We start from the raw sequence: 10,150 nt of genomic DNA, 5'->3' as shown, positions 1-10,150 counted from the left end.
CCATGTATATATATTTTTCCCAGGGGTAAGGCTTTTTCTTCGCAGTAGAAGAAAACGATCGTATGACTTATAATTTCTTGGAAACAACATAGATACAACGATCTGTAATCCGATCTTAGCTCTCCAGCTACAGATAATCAACCTTACAAGTACTTAAACTTTATTCAAATCATCAATATTACCACCAATATCTTTAATATCATTATAGTACGATCATTATTACCATAGTCATGACTGTAATGATAATAATGACAATAACCATATCCTAAAAAGAAAATAACGATGGTGATAACGATAAAAATACGTGCAATACCATTGTATTATCAAAAACTAATAATACTAATACCAGAATAGCAGTAAAAAACTTTAAAGCACTTAAGATATGATTCAATGATCAGCATTTCTATATATGATTAGCTATATTATTTAGCTTTTCCTACTTACAGTAACGGTAACGTGTAAAATATACAGTTGCATGTGCACAGATTTATAACCATATACTATGATATTTTGCTATTTTTTTCTTCATTGTACAACCTGCATTCTTTACAGAGTTGCACAACTCTAAAAGTAGTAGAAGGCATACGGCAAGTGCATTATGTTCTTGACAATTGAGTTGGAATTACTAATACTCCCGATAATGGTTGATTGTTATTGCAGTTCTCAGGGTAATGGAGTTTGATATAAAAACAAACAATGTATTGCATTAACTTGTGTGAATAATCTATCACTGACAGAAAATTGGGTAATGTTAACTGAATCTTTGTCAACGATCATACCACGTTGAAAGCACCGCTTCTCGTCCGATCAGCGAAGTTAAGCAACGTTGGGTCTGGTCAGTACTTGGATGGGTGACCGCCTGGGAACACCAGATGTCGTTGGCATTTTATTTTATATGCTAAATATGTTATACAGTTCTTTTTAATTTCTAGCATCCCTTCTTATCTCTGTTAAGAAATCAATCGAATTCATACTTGAATCAGTAGGAAAAGTCAACGCCATCAGGAAGAAGAAGAAGGATAGGCAGAGAACGGATATAGTAAGGGTAACTAAAGTAAATGCAATTTTACATCCCACATATGAAATTGATTTGCTTCTGATTCTAAGCAGATTTTACGGCGGTGTTTAAGATAATTCGCTGTAGCCCATAAAGATAATGTTAATTGTATCAGTAATGAATAAAATAGTAATGATTTCTACAGAAGAACAAGAATGAAATTGTAATTACGATGTCAATTTAAGAAATCACTCACGATTGTCTTGGTTTTGGTTTGGTTTTGTACCATTCCTTGAAGAGTTAAAGAGTCAGAAAATTGGTAGAAAATGACTGTCGTCTGTGTATTGTTTTAGTAACCAGTAAGCCCAGCTTCCCTTGCTGTCGGTTTCTTGAACTGGGAGAACGTAGGAGCAACTGGATAGCAAGTAAAAGGAATAGGCATCAACGTAAAAGACGAAAGGAAAATTGAAATGTAGATGAGCATTGCAATAAATATAGAGACTGCTACTGGTAATTTCACCAACGATCAAACCACGATGAAAGCACCGTTTCCCGTCCGATCAGCAAAGTTAAGCAACGTTGGGTCTGGTCAGTATTTGGATGGGTGACCGCCTGGGAACATCAGGTGTCTGTCCTTTTCTTTTATATGCTAAGTGTTTTATGCCTTTATAATTTATCTAATTTCTTCTGCGAAGTAACCAATTAAATTTATACTTGAATCAATAAGTAATACATGGATGTATGTATATGCATGCATGTATGTATATGCATGCATGTATGTATATGCATGCATGTATCTATATGCATGCATGTTTATATATGCATGCATGTATGTATATGCATGCATGTATGTATGTGCATGCATGGATGGTTGTATATGCATGCATGGATGTATGTGCATATGTGTATGTATGTATATGCATGCATGGATGTATTTATGTGCATGCATAGATGTATGTATATGCATGCATGGATGTGTGTATATGCATGCATGGATGTGTGTATATGCATGTATGGATGTGTGTATATGCGTGCATGGATGTGTGTATATGCATGCATGGATGTGTGTATATGCGTGCATGGATGTGTGTATATGAGTGCATGGATGTGTATATGCGTGCATGGATGTGTGTATATGCGTGCATGGATGTGTGTATATGAGTGCATGGATGTGTGTATATGCGTGCATGGATGTGTGTATATGCGTGCATGGATGTGTGTATATGCGTGCATGGATGTGTGTATATGCGTGCATAGATGTGTGTGTGTACGTGTGCATGGGTGTGTACGCGTGCATAGGTGTGTGTGTGCCCGTGCATGGATGTGTGTATACGTGTGCATGAGTGTGTGTATACGTGTGCATGGGTGTGTGTATACACGTGCATGGATGTGTGTGTGTGTACGCGTGCATGGATGTGTGTGTGTGTACGCGTGCATGGATGTGTGTGTGTACGCATGCATGGGTGTGTGTACGCGTGCATGGGTGTGTGTATACGCGTGCATGGATGTGTGTATACGCGTGCATGGATGTGTGTATACGCGTGCATGGATGTGTGTATACGCGTGCATGGATGTGTGTATACGCGTGCATGGATGTGTGTATACGCGTGCATGGATGTGTGTATACGCGTGCATGGATGTGTGTATACGCGTGCATGGATGTGTGTATACGCGTGCATGGATGTGTGTATACGCGTGCATGGATGTGTGTATACGCATCCATGGATGTGTGTATACGCGTGCATGGATGTGTGTATACGCGTGCATGGATGTATGTATACGCATGCATGGATGTGTGTATATGCGTGCATGGGTTTGTGTATATGCGTGCATGGATGTGTGTATATGCGTGCATGGATGTGTGTATATGCATGCATAGATGTGTGTGTGTACGTGTGCATGGGTGTGTACGCGTGCATAGGTGTGTGTGTGCCCGTGCATGGATGTGTGTATACGTGTGCATGGGTGTGTGTATACGTGTGCATGGGTGTGTGTATACACGTGCATGGGTGTGTGTATACGCGTGCATGGATGTGTGTATACGCGTGCATGGATGTGTGTATACGCGTGCATGGATGTGTGTATATGCGTGCATGGATGTGTGTATACGCGTGCATGGATGTGTGTATACGCGTGCATGGATGTGTGTATACGCGTGCATGGATGTGTGTATACGCGTGTATGGATGTGTGTATACGCGGGCATGGATGTGTGTATACGCGTGCATGGATGTGTGTATACGCGTGCATGGATGTGTGTATACGCGTGCATGGATGTGTGTATACGCGTGCATGGATGTGTGTATACGCGTGCATGGATGTGTGTATACGCGTGCATGGATGTGTGTATACGCGTGCATGGATGTGTGTATACGAGTGCATGGATGTGTGTATACGCGTGCATGGATGTGTGTATACGCATGCATGGATGTGTGTATACGCGTGCATGGATGTGTGTATACGCGTGCATGGATGTGTTTATATGCATGCATGGATGTGTGTATATGCATGCATGGGTGTATGTATATATATGCATATATATGCATATATGTATATTTATACATGTATATATGCATATATATATATATATATATATATATATATATATATATATATATATATATACACAGCATATTTTTATGTTTGTGTATCTGTTTGCATATGTGTATTTCTGAATATATAGGAATACTGTTAGTGTAATCCTCTGAGTGGGGAGCAACTCGCAAGTTGTGCATGAGAGTTTTGATAACCGTTCTGACTCAGTTTACCGATGTTGTGAGGATTACACAGGCTGAAAAGTTTAATGTCAGGCTACAAGAAGTTTTTTTTTTTTAACTAATGAGAATAGAAATACAGCTGATTTCGTATTTTTGCGTCATATTAATTAAGCATATGTTGTGTATGAACCCACCGAAGTGGGCTATAGAAAAAATTGAGTAAGACTCATTGAGTTGTTCCCCTCCACGGAAATCTTTAGTAAAAGGCGAAAGATTTATGCGTTTTGAAGGGAAACCAGAGTTACTGCGAATAGTAATCGAATTGCCCAACAAAGGTAGACTGACGACTCATAGAGCGAGGAACATACGGGCAAGAAAGGTTTATCTTTAAAGAAGTACTATTATTTCATCTTATAAGGATTATGACGCAGAAAAGTAAATGTGTACTTAATTTATATACGTTAACTGATTGTATATACCAGATGGTTTTAAGGTAAATGAATTGAACAACTTGAAATGGAAATACCGTATATGAGGAATTCTCATTCAACATCGAGATCATTGTTTTCAAAGTACATGAGCCTTTTCATTCCCAAATTCTATGATCTCATAGTTCAAAGAAATGTTCATCTTGAATTTCATTGGAGATGCATTGGAATAGCTTCTATGAAATATACATTCATTATACCTATAGTTTAGTTTAGTCACAGATGTAACGTTTTTTTTTAAGTTATAAATTACTTGTTTTTGTTACTTATCAAGTGTGTGCATTCCATTCCATCTTTATTTTGTATACTATTTTATAAAATAAGTGTAGACTGGGCAGATATTTAAAAATTGGCAAATATATTATTGTAAACATACCAACACAAGACTACATGAAAATCTTTTGTATTGGAACAAAGTCCTCAGTAAAATGTAGTGTGTAAGTGATTTTAGAACGTGAAAGCATGATCATACTTTATAGGATCACTTCTATAGTGCGATTGCCGGGTTTCTCGCCAAGATTCTCGGAATATGTTCAACCACGATGAGGACTGTTAGTGTAATCCTCTGAGCGGGAAGCGGCTCTCAAGTTGTGCTTGAGAGTTTTGATGACCGTTCTGACTCGGTTTACCGATGTCAAGAGGAGGATTGCACAGGCTGAGTGGTTGAATATCAATCCACAAGAAGTATTCTTGAACTTTTGAAAACTCCTTATAAGGAGAAAAATTAAATAAAAATGCGAGTTTGTTGTTTCATGCCTTGATGGTCTCCAAAAACAAAGCAAAGAGTGTCTTGTTTGTTACTAATGTAGTATTTTCATGGTTTCAAATGTCTGAACCAGAGTTGAAATAAACATCTGATTTGTATACAAGTGTAAATATATCGCTACTACATGATCATTATTTTATCTACTATTGATGCCTGTATTCTTAATATTGCCACTGCTTCTACCACTGAGTGTAATTATTTCTGTTTCCATTGGCAGTAACCTCTTTGAATTCATCCACCCCTTCTTTTACGCAATGTGAATATGTGGTTTGATAGAAGCACTAACGTTAAAGTCTACGAATGAATGTTTAATTATGGACACGAATCATGTCTGGATTTACGTTTCTGTCCGTATTATACACTAAGGCGGAATTTCTAGTAATAAGCTGTCAATTTGTCAGATGAAATATAGTCATAATGAAGATTAATGCAATCATTTAGCTAGCCATGACCTATCAACCTCATTACCCCTTGTGAAATACTCAGTGTTCATCTTACATCGTTGGTCTTGTGACAAGTTCGAATATCAGGCTAGACATTTGTGGTTATAGTATCTTGTAGTCTAGTGGTTTGACACTCTGGGTTGTGTGTGAAGTGTATGTTCTGGATTTTGTCATGGAGGGTATTGACATTTCCATATAAAATCCATTAAGGCATTCCCCAATCTTATACACTTCAAAGTTTGTGGAGACTGAGATGTTACATGAAGTGGGAAGCCATGTTTGTCTTTTACACACTTCGATTTAGTGTAATAGTATTATAATCGATAATAGTTGACGTATTATATTAGATATTATTATCCGTCTATTAGGCACTGCAATGAATTGCCATTTCTCTTAAATTAGAGTAATTCCAGTGTTTTAGGAAACAGTTTCAAAAATGTTGAACTACAGTACCGCCGACCTTCGACAACTTTGGGAAATCCGGAAAGCGTTACTAATTTCTGGAAGCCAGTTTACTACCAGCTATATAGAGAGAAGATACTGTTACACAGTAAAGAGACGTATTTATTAAATGATAAATTGATATCCTCCCCGGAGGGAGTGGACCAATCCCGGAGGTACTGCAATACCGGGCCGATCCGCGGCAAAGGTGGAGCAAGCCCCTAGCACTTCGCCATTTTCCAAAAATCAGTTTAATATCGTAGATCCCACATGGGGATCGTATCAGATATTAAGCTGATAAGAACAGATACTACACTTTGATCTTAGCCAAAAGGCCGAGAAGCGATACTGAAAGATGGTTGAAATTGTGCCTGAGAAAATGTTTCTGAGGACTTGCCAGTGAAAGTGTTTTGCACACATGATATGTATGTATAAAAAAATCATATGTACTTATTTGCATAATAGTAAACGACCACAGTGTTTACGCAAGTATACCCAGAAAAGAACCTACACGTTTTCTTTGGGCCATTAACATTTTAAAACGCCATATATATATATATATATATATATATATATATATATATATATATATATATATATATATATATATATATATATATATATATATATGGATCACATGTTCCTTGTGATAAATGTATAATATAGTCGAGGCTCTAAATGATTTATAGATAAATTTGTACTTAAGAACATGCGAATACTACATGTACCCATACATTAAAACCACCTCAATATTACATTTATGCAACTATGTTCTTACATGTTTATCTATCTATATATATGGAAGTACTGATAGATAGGATAAACGGTGTATGTTAGTGTATGCATGCATAGGTGTATTCTTCCGAACATTGTGATGAATTGCCACGAAGTTAAAAGTCGTAGAACCGGAAAAATCTTATTAACTTTAGAATTTGTTACGGGTAGTTCACATTGAATAAATTGTAAATGACCTTCTTTGTTTCCGGTTAGCTTTGAAATATAATGATGAGTGTCATTACTTAGGAGTTTTTAAGGAAAATTCAAGGCCGACCTGATATTTGTATAAAGTGTTGTAGCGCGCGTGGTGTTCTCAGTGCGAGCGAGCGTGGGTCGGCGCCTAGCGAAGGAAAGCATACTTACCTGGCACAGGAGATACCGTGATCACGAAGGCGGTTCTCCCAGGGCGAGGCTCACCATTGCACTCCGGTGGCGCTGACCCCTGCGATTAACCCAAATGTGGTTAACTCGAGTGCGCAATTTTTGGTAGCGGGGGACTGCGTCCGCGCTATCCCCCTTATAACATTTCAGTTTTACAGCAAAGTATTCTCGATCCACATGTCTAGCTTTAATGATTTTGCGTGCATATATTTAATGGACTCAACCAACTAAGATAAAGAAAAATGCTGTGATAACACAGATGAATTATTCTAATACAATATAACTTTGAGTAATCGCGCAATATCGATCTAATTCGTAAATGTTCACATATTGAAATACGAGTTAATTTAATTTTCATAGAATAGCTAGGCAGACCTGGTTTTACCATCCAAAATATTTTATCTTTCATTCAAATTATATAATATTATTGCTCATTTTAGGTACTTTAAAGGTAATCCCATAATTGCTATTTCACAACAAAATCAAACAGAAGTGCAAAACTTTTATTTATATATTGATAAGTAGGTAGATAAATTGTTTCATACCATAAATTTTATCTCAATCGACCATTTAATGGAAAAATATTAAACTATTGTAACTGGAAGATATGTGGAAGCAAGAAAAATGTTAAACCATGTAACCATGTATATATATATTTCCCAGGAGTAAAACTTTCCTCCTAGTAGAAAACCTTATGACTTATAAATTCTTGGAAACAACATAAATACAAAGATCTGTGTTCGAAGGACGTCAGGTGAGGGTAAGGCAAATGGCTGTCTTGTTACCTTGGTTTTATTCGAGGAAATAAAGATGGGCCGAAACACAATATCCATCCATGAATGTGGCCCGAGGCTGATTGCCTACCGGCTCCCTTTCCTTGGGGAGCGTGGGAATCATGCTCCACTGCCGCAGTTAGCGGTGTTGCTATTACAAGTCAAACAATCTGGAATATGATATTAGCTCTCCAACTACAGATAATCAACATTACAAGTACTTAATCTTTATTCGTCATCAATATCACCACCAGTATCTTTAATCTTATCATTATAGTACTATCATTATCGTAATCATGACTGTAATTATAATATTAGTAATGACAATAACCATATAGTAAGAAGAAAAATAACGATGGTGATAACGATAAAAATACTTGTAATAATCATTACCATTGCGACATATACTGATAATACTGGTAACTCAAACAAAAACATCAAAAGAATAGCAGCAAAAAAGTTGAAAGTACTCAAGATATGATTCAATGATCAGCATTTCTATATATGATTAGCTATATCATTTAGCTTTTCCTACTTACAGTAACGGTAACGTGAAAAAGATACAGTTCCATATGCACAGATTTATAACCATATACTATAATATTTTGCTTTTTTTTTCTTTACTTGTACAACCTGCATTCTTTTAAGACTTGCACAGCTCTAAAATTTGTATAAGGCATACGGCAAGTGCATTATATTGTTGACAATTGGGTTGGAATTACCCATACGCCCGATAATAGTTGATTGTTATTGAGACTTACATTGAGGAGCAGATTCAGTGATGCCAGTTCTCAGGGTAATGGTGTTAGATATAAAAACAAAATATGCATTGCATTGTGTGAATATATTACTTGCAGAACGTTTGGTAATGTTAACATTAGCTCTGTCAACGATCATACCACGTTGAAAGCACCGCTTCTCGTCCGATCAGCGAAGTTAAGCAGCGTTGGGTCTGGTCAGTACTTGGATGGGTGACCGCCTGGGAACACCAGATGTCGTTGGCATTTTGTTAAATGTGTTATGCATTTCTTTACAATATGTAGCAGCTCTTCTTCGAGTTGTTTCAAGAAATCAATTCAAATCACACGTCAGTCAATAGGAAATACAGTAAAAGGCACCGTCGTTGCAGAGCGGGAGAAGAACACGAGTACACATCCAATATTTATAAGGGTAAGGAAAGTAAATGCAGTTCTGCTTCCCCAACAGTTGACTCCCTTCTTTCTCATACTTCACGGATTTTGCTACGGTCTTGTAGAAAAGTCATTGTACCCGACACTGGTCAGTGATGATACCTGTATTAGTAATGATGATAACCAGAGTAATGATCTCCTCAAAAGAACAAGCTGAAGATTACTGTAATTTAAAGATCAGTCTAATAAAGTAATCTTAATATGATTCGCGCTACCTCCTAGAATTCATCAAAGTAGCTGTAATATAATTTGCTGTACATATAAACAGTATGATTACGATCATGATCATGATAGTGATAATAATGCTAATCCTATAATTTTCTATATAATGGTATGCCATTCGTTTGCTGTGTAATAATATGATATTCTCATAACCTGAGTGGAGACAACAACTGAGTTGGAATTACCTTTCCTCCCGCAAACGGTCGGTTGTTAGCGATGCCTACATTGTGGAGCAGATCGCCGTGACGTGATGGGAATGGCACGGTCATGAAGTTTGATGCCAAAACAAAAGATGCATCCTACTCGAATGAATGGTGATCGAATCTGCCAGCACTGGCACAAAGCTACGTAATGTTAGGCTAGCCTATGTCAACGATCATACCACGTTGAAAGCACCGCTTCTCGTCCGATCAGCGAAGTTAAGCAACGTTGGGTCTGGTCAGTACTTGGATGGGTGACCGCCTGGGAACACCAGATGTCGTTGGCATTTTACTTTATAAGCTACATAGGTTAAGCATTTCTTGACAATCTATGGCAGTTCCTCTTATATTCTTTTAAGGAAATGAATTGAAATCATGCGTCAGTCCATAGGAAATAGAGTAAAAATAACGACGCCGTTAGGAGAAGGGAGAAGGATAGACAGAAAACGGATGATGATAAGAGTGACTCAAGTAAATGCAATTCTGCTTCCCAAACCTTAAATTCAACTCCTTTTGTCACGGTATTTTTTTTTTTGGGGGGGGGGCGATCTTGAAGAAAGGTCGTTCTATGCTGTAATGATGATAGCTATGATCATTGTAGTAGTAATGACAATCACATTAGGAAGGATACCTATAGAAGAAGAAGAAACCGAATGTAATTAATTAAGATGTCAGTCTAAGAAATTACTCACAATGAAGTCTTCGCAAAATAAAAAGAAGAAGAAGAAGAAAAATTGACAGCAGTTTTGAAGGTCT

General features: G+C 37.2%; 7 non-coding genes and 1 pseudogene across 7 annotated transcripts; 6 read left to right on the top strand and 2 right to left on the bottom strand.

The window, feature by feature from the left end:
• Positions 1-765: 765 nt before the first annotated feature.
• LOC113821967 (5S ribosomal RNA) lies at positions 766-884 on the top strand. The gene has a single exon (XR_003477257.2). It is a non-coding gene; the product is annotated as a 5S ribosomal RNA (ribosomal RNA).
• A 631-nt stretch (positions 885-1,515) lies between these two features.
• Positions 1,516-1,635, top strand: LOC113821971 (5S ribosomal RNA; annotated as a pseudogene).
• Positions 1,636-3,899: 2,264 nt separating this feature from the next.
• On the bottom strand, positions 3,900-4,017 carry LOC113801569 (U5 spliceosomal RNA). The gene has a single exon (XR_003475215.1). It is a non-coding gene; the product is annotated as a U5 spliceosomal RNA (small nuclear RNA).
• A 646-nt stretch (positions 4,018-4,663) lies between these two features.
• On the top strand, positions 4,664-4,865 carry LOC113801540 (small nucleolar RNA U3). The gene has a single exon (XR_003475194.2). It is a non-coding gene; the product is annotated as a small nucleolar RNA U3 (small nucleolar RNA).
• Positions 4,866-6,005: 1,140 nt separating this feature from the next.
• On the bottom strand, positions 6,006-6,198 carry LOC113821944 (U2 spliceosomal RNA). Its single transcript, XR_003477237.1, has one exon. It is a non-coding gene; the product is annotated as a U2 spliceosomal RNA (small nuclear RNA).
• Positions 6,199-6,983: 785 nt separating this feature from the next.
• On the top strand, positions 6,984-7,146 carry LOC113801477 (U1 spliceosomal RNA). The gene has a single exon (XR_003475139.2). It is a non-coding gene; the product is annotated as a U1 spliceosomal RNA (small nuclear RNA).
• A 1,521-nt stretch (positions 7,147-8,667) lies between these two features.
• LOC113801346 (5S ribosomal RNA) lies at positions 8,668-8,786 on the top strand. The gene has a single exon (XR_003475043.1). It is a non-coding gene; the product is annotated as a 5S ribosomal RNA (ribosomal RNA).
• A 776-nt stretch (positions 8,787-9,562) lies between these two features.
• On the top strand, positions 9,563-9,681 carry LOC113801342 (5S ribosomal RNA). Its single transcript, XR_003475039.1, has one exon. It is a non-coding gene; the product is annotated as a 5S ribosomal RNA (ribosomal RNA).
• The last annotated feature ends 469 nt before the right edge of the window (positions 9,682-10,150 follow it).

The sequence above is a fragment of the Penaeus vannamei genome, chromosome 18, assembly GCF_042767895.1.
Source record: "Penaeus vannamei isolate JL-2024 chromosome 18, ASM4276789v1, whole genome shotgun sequence".
NCBI classification, from domain to species: Eukaryota; Metazoa; Arthropoda; class Malacostraca; order Decapoda; family Penaeidae; genus Penaeus; species Penaeus vannamei.
The sequence above is the reverse complement of the archived record's forward strand: the minus strand, read 5'-3'. Positions and strand labels throughout refer to the sequence as shown.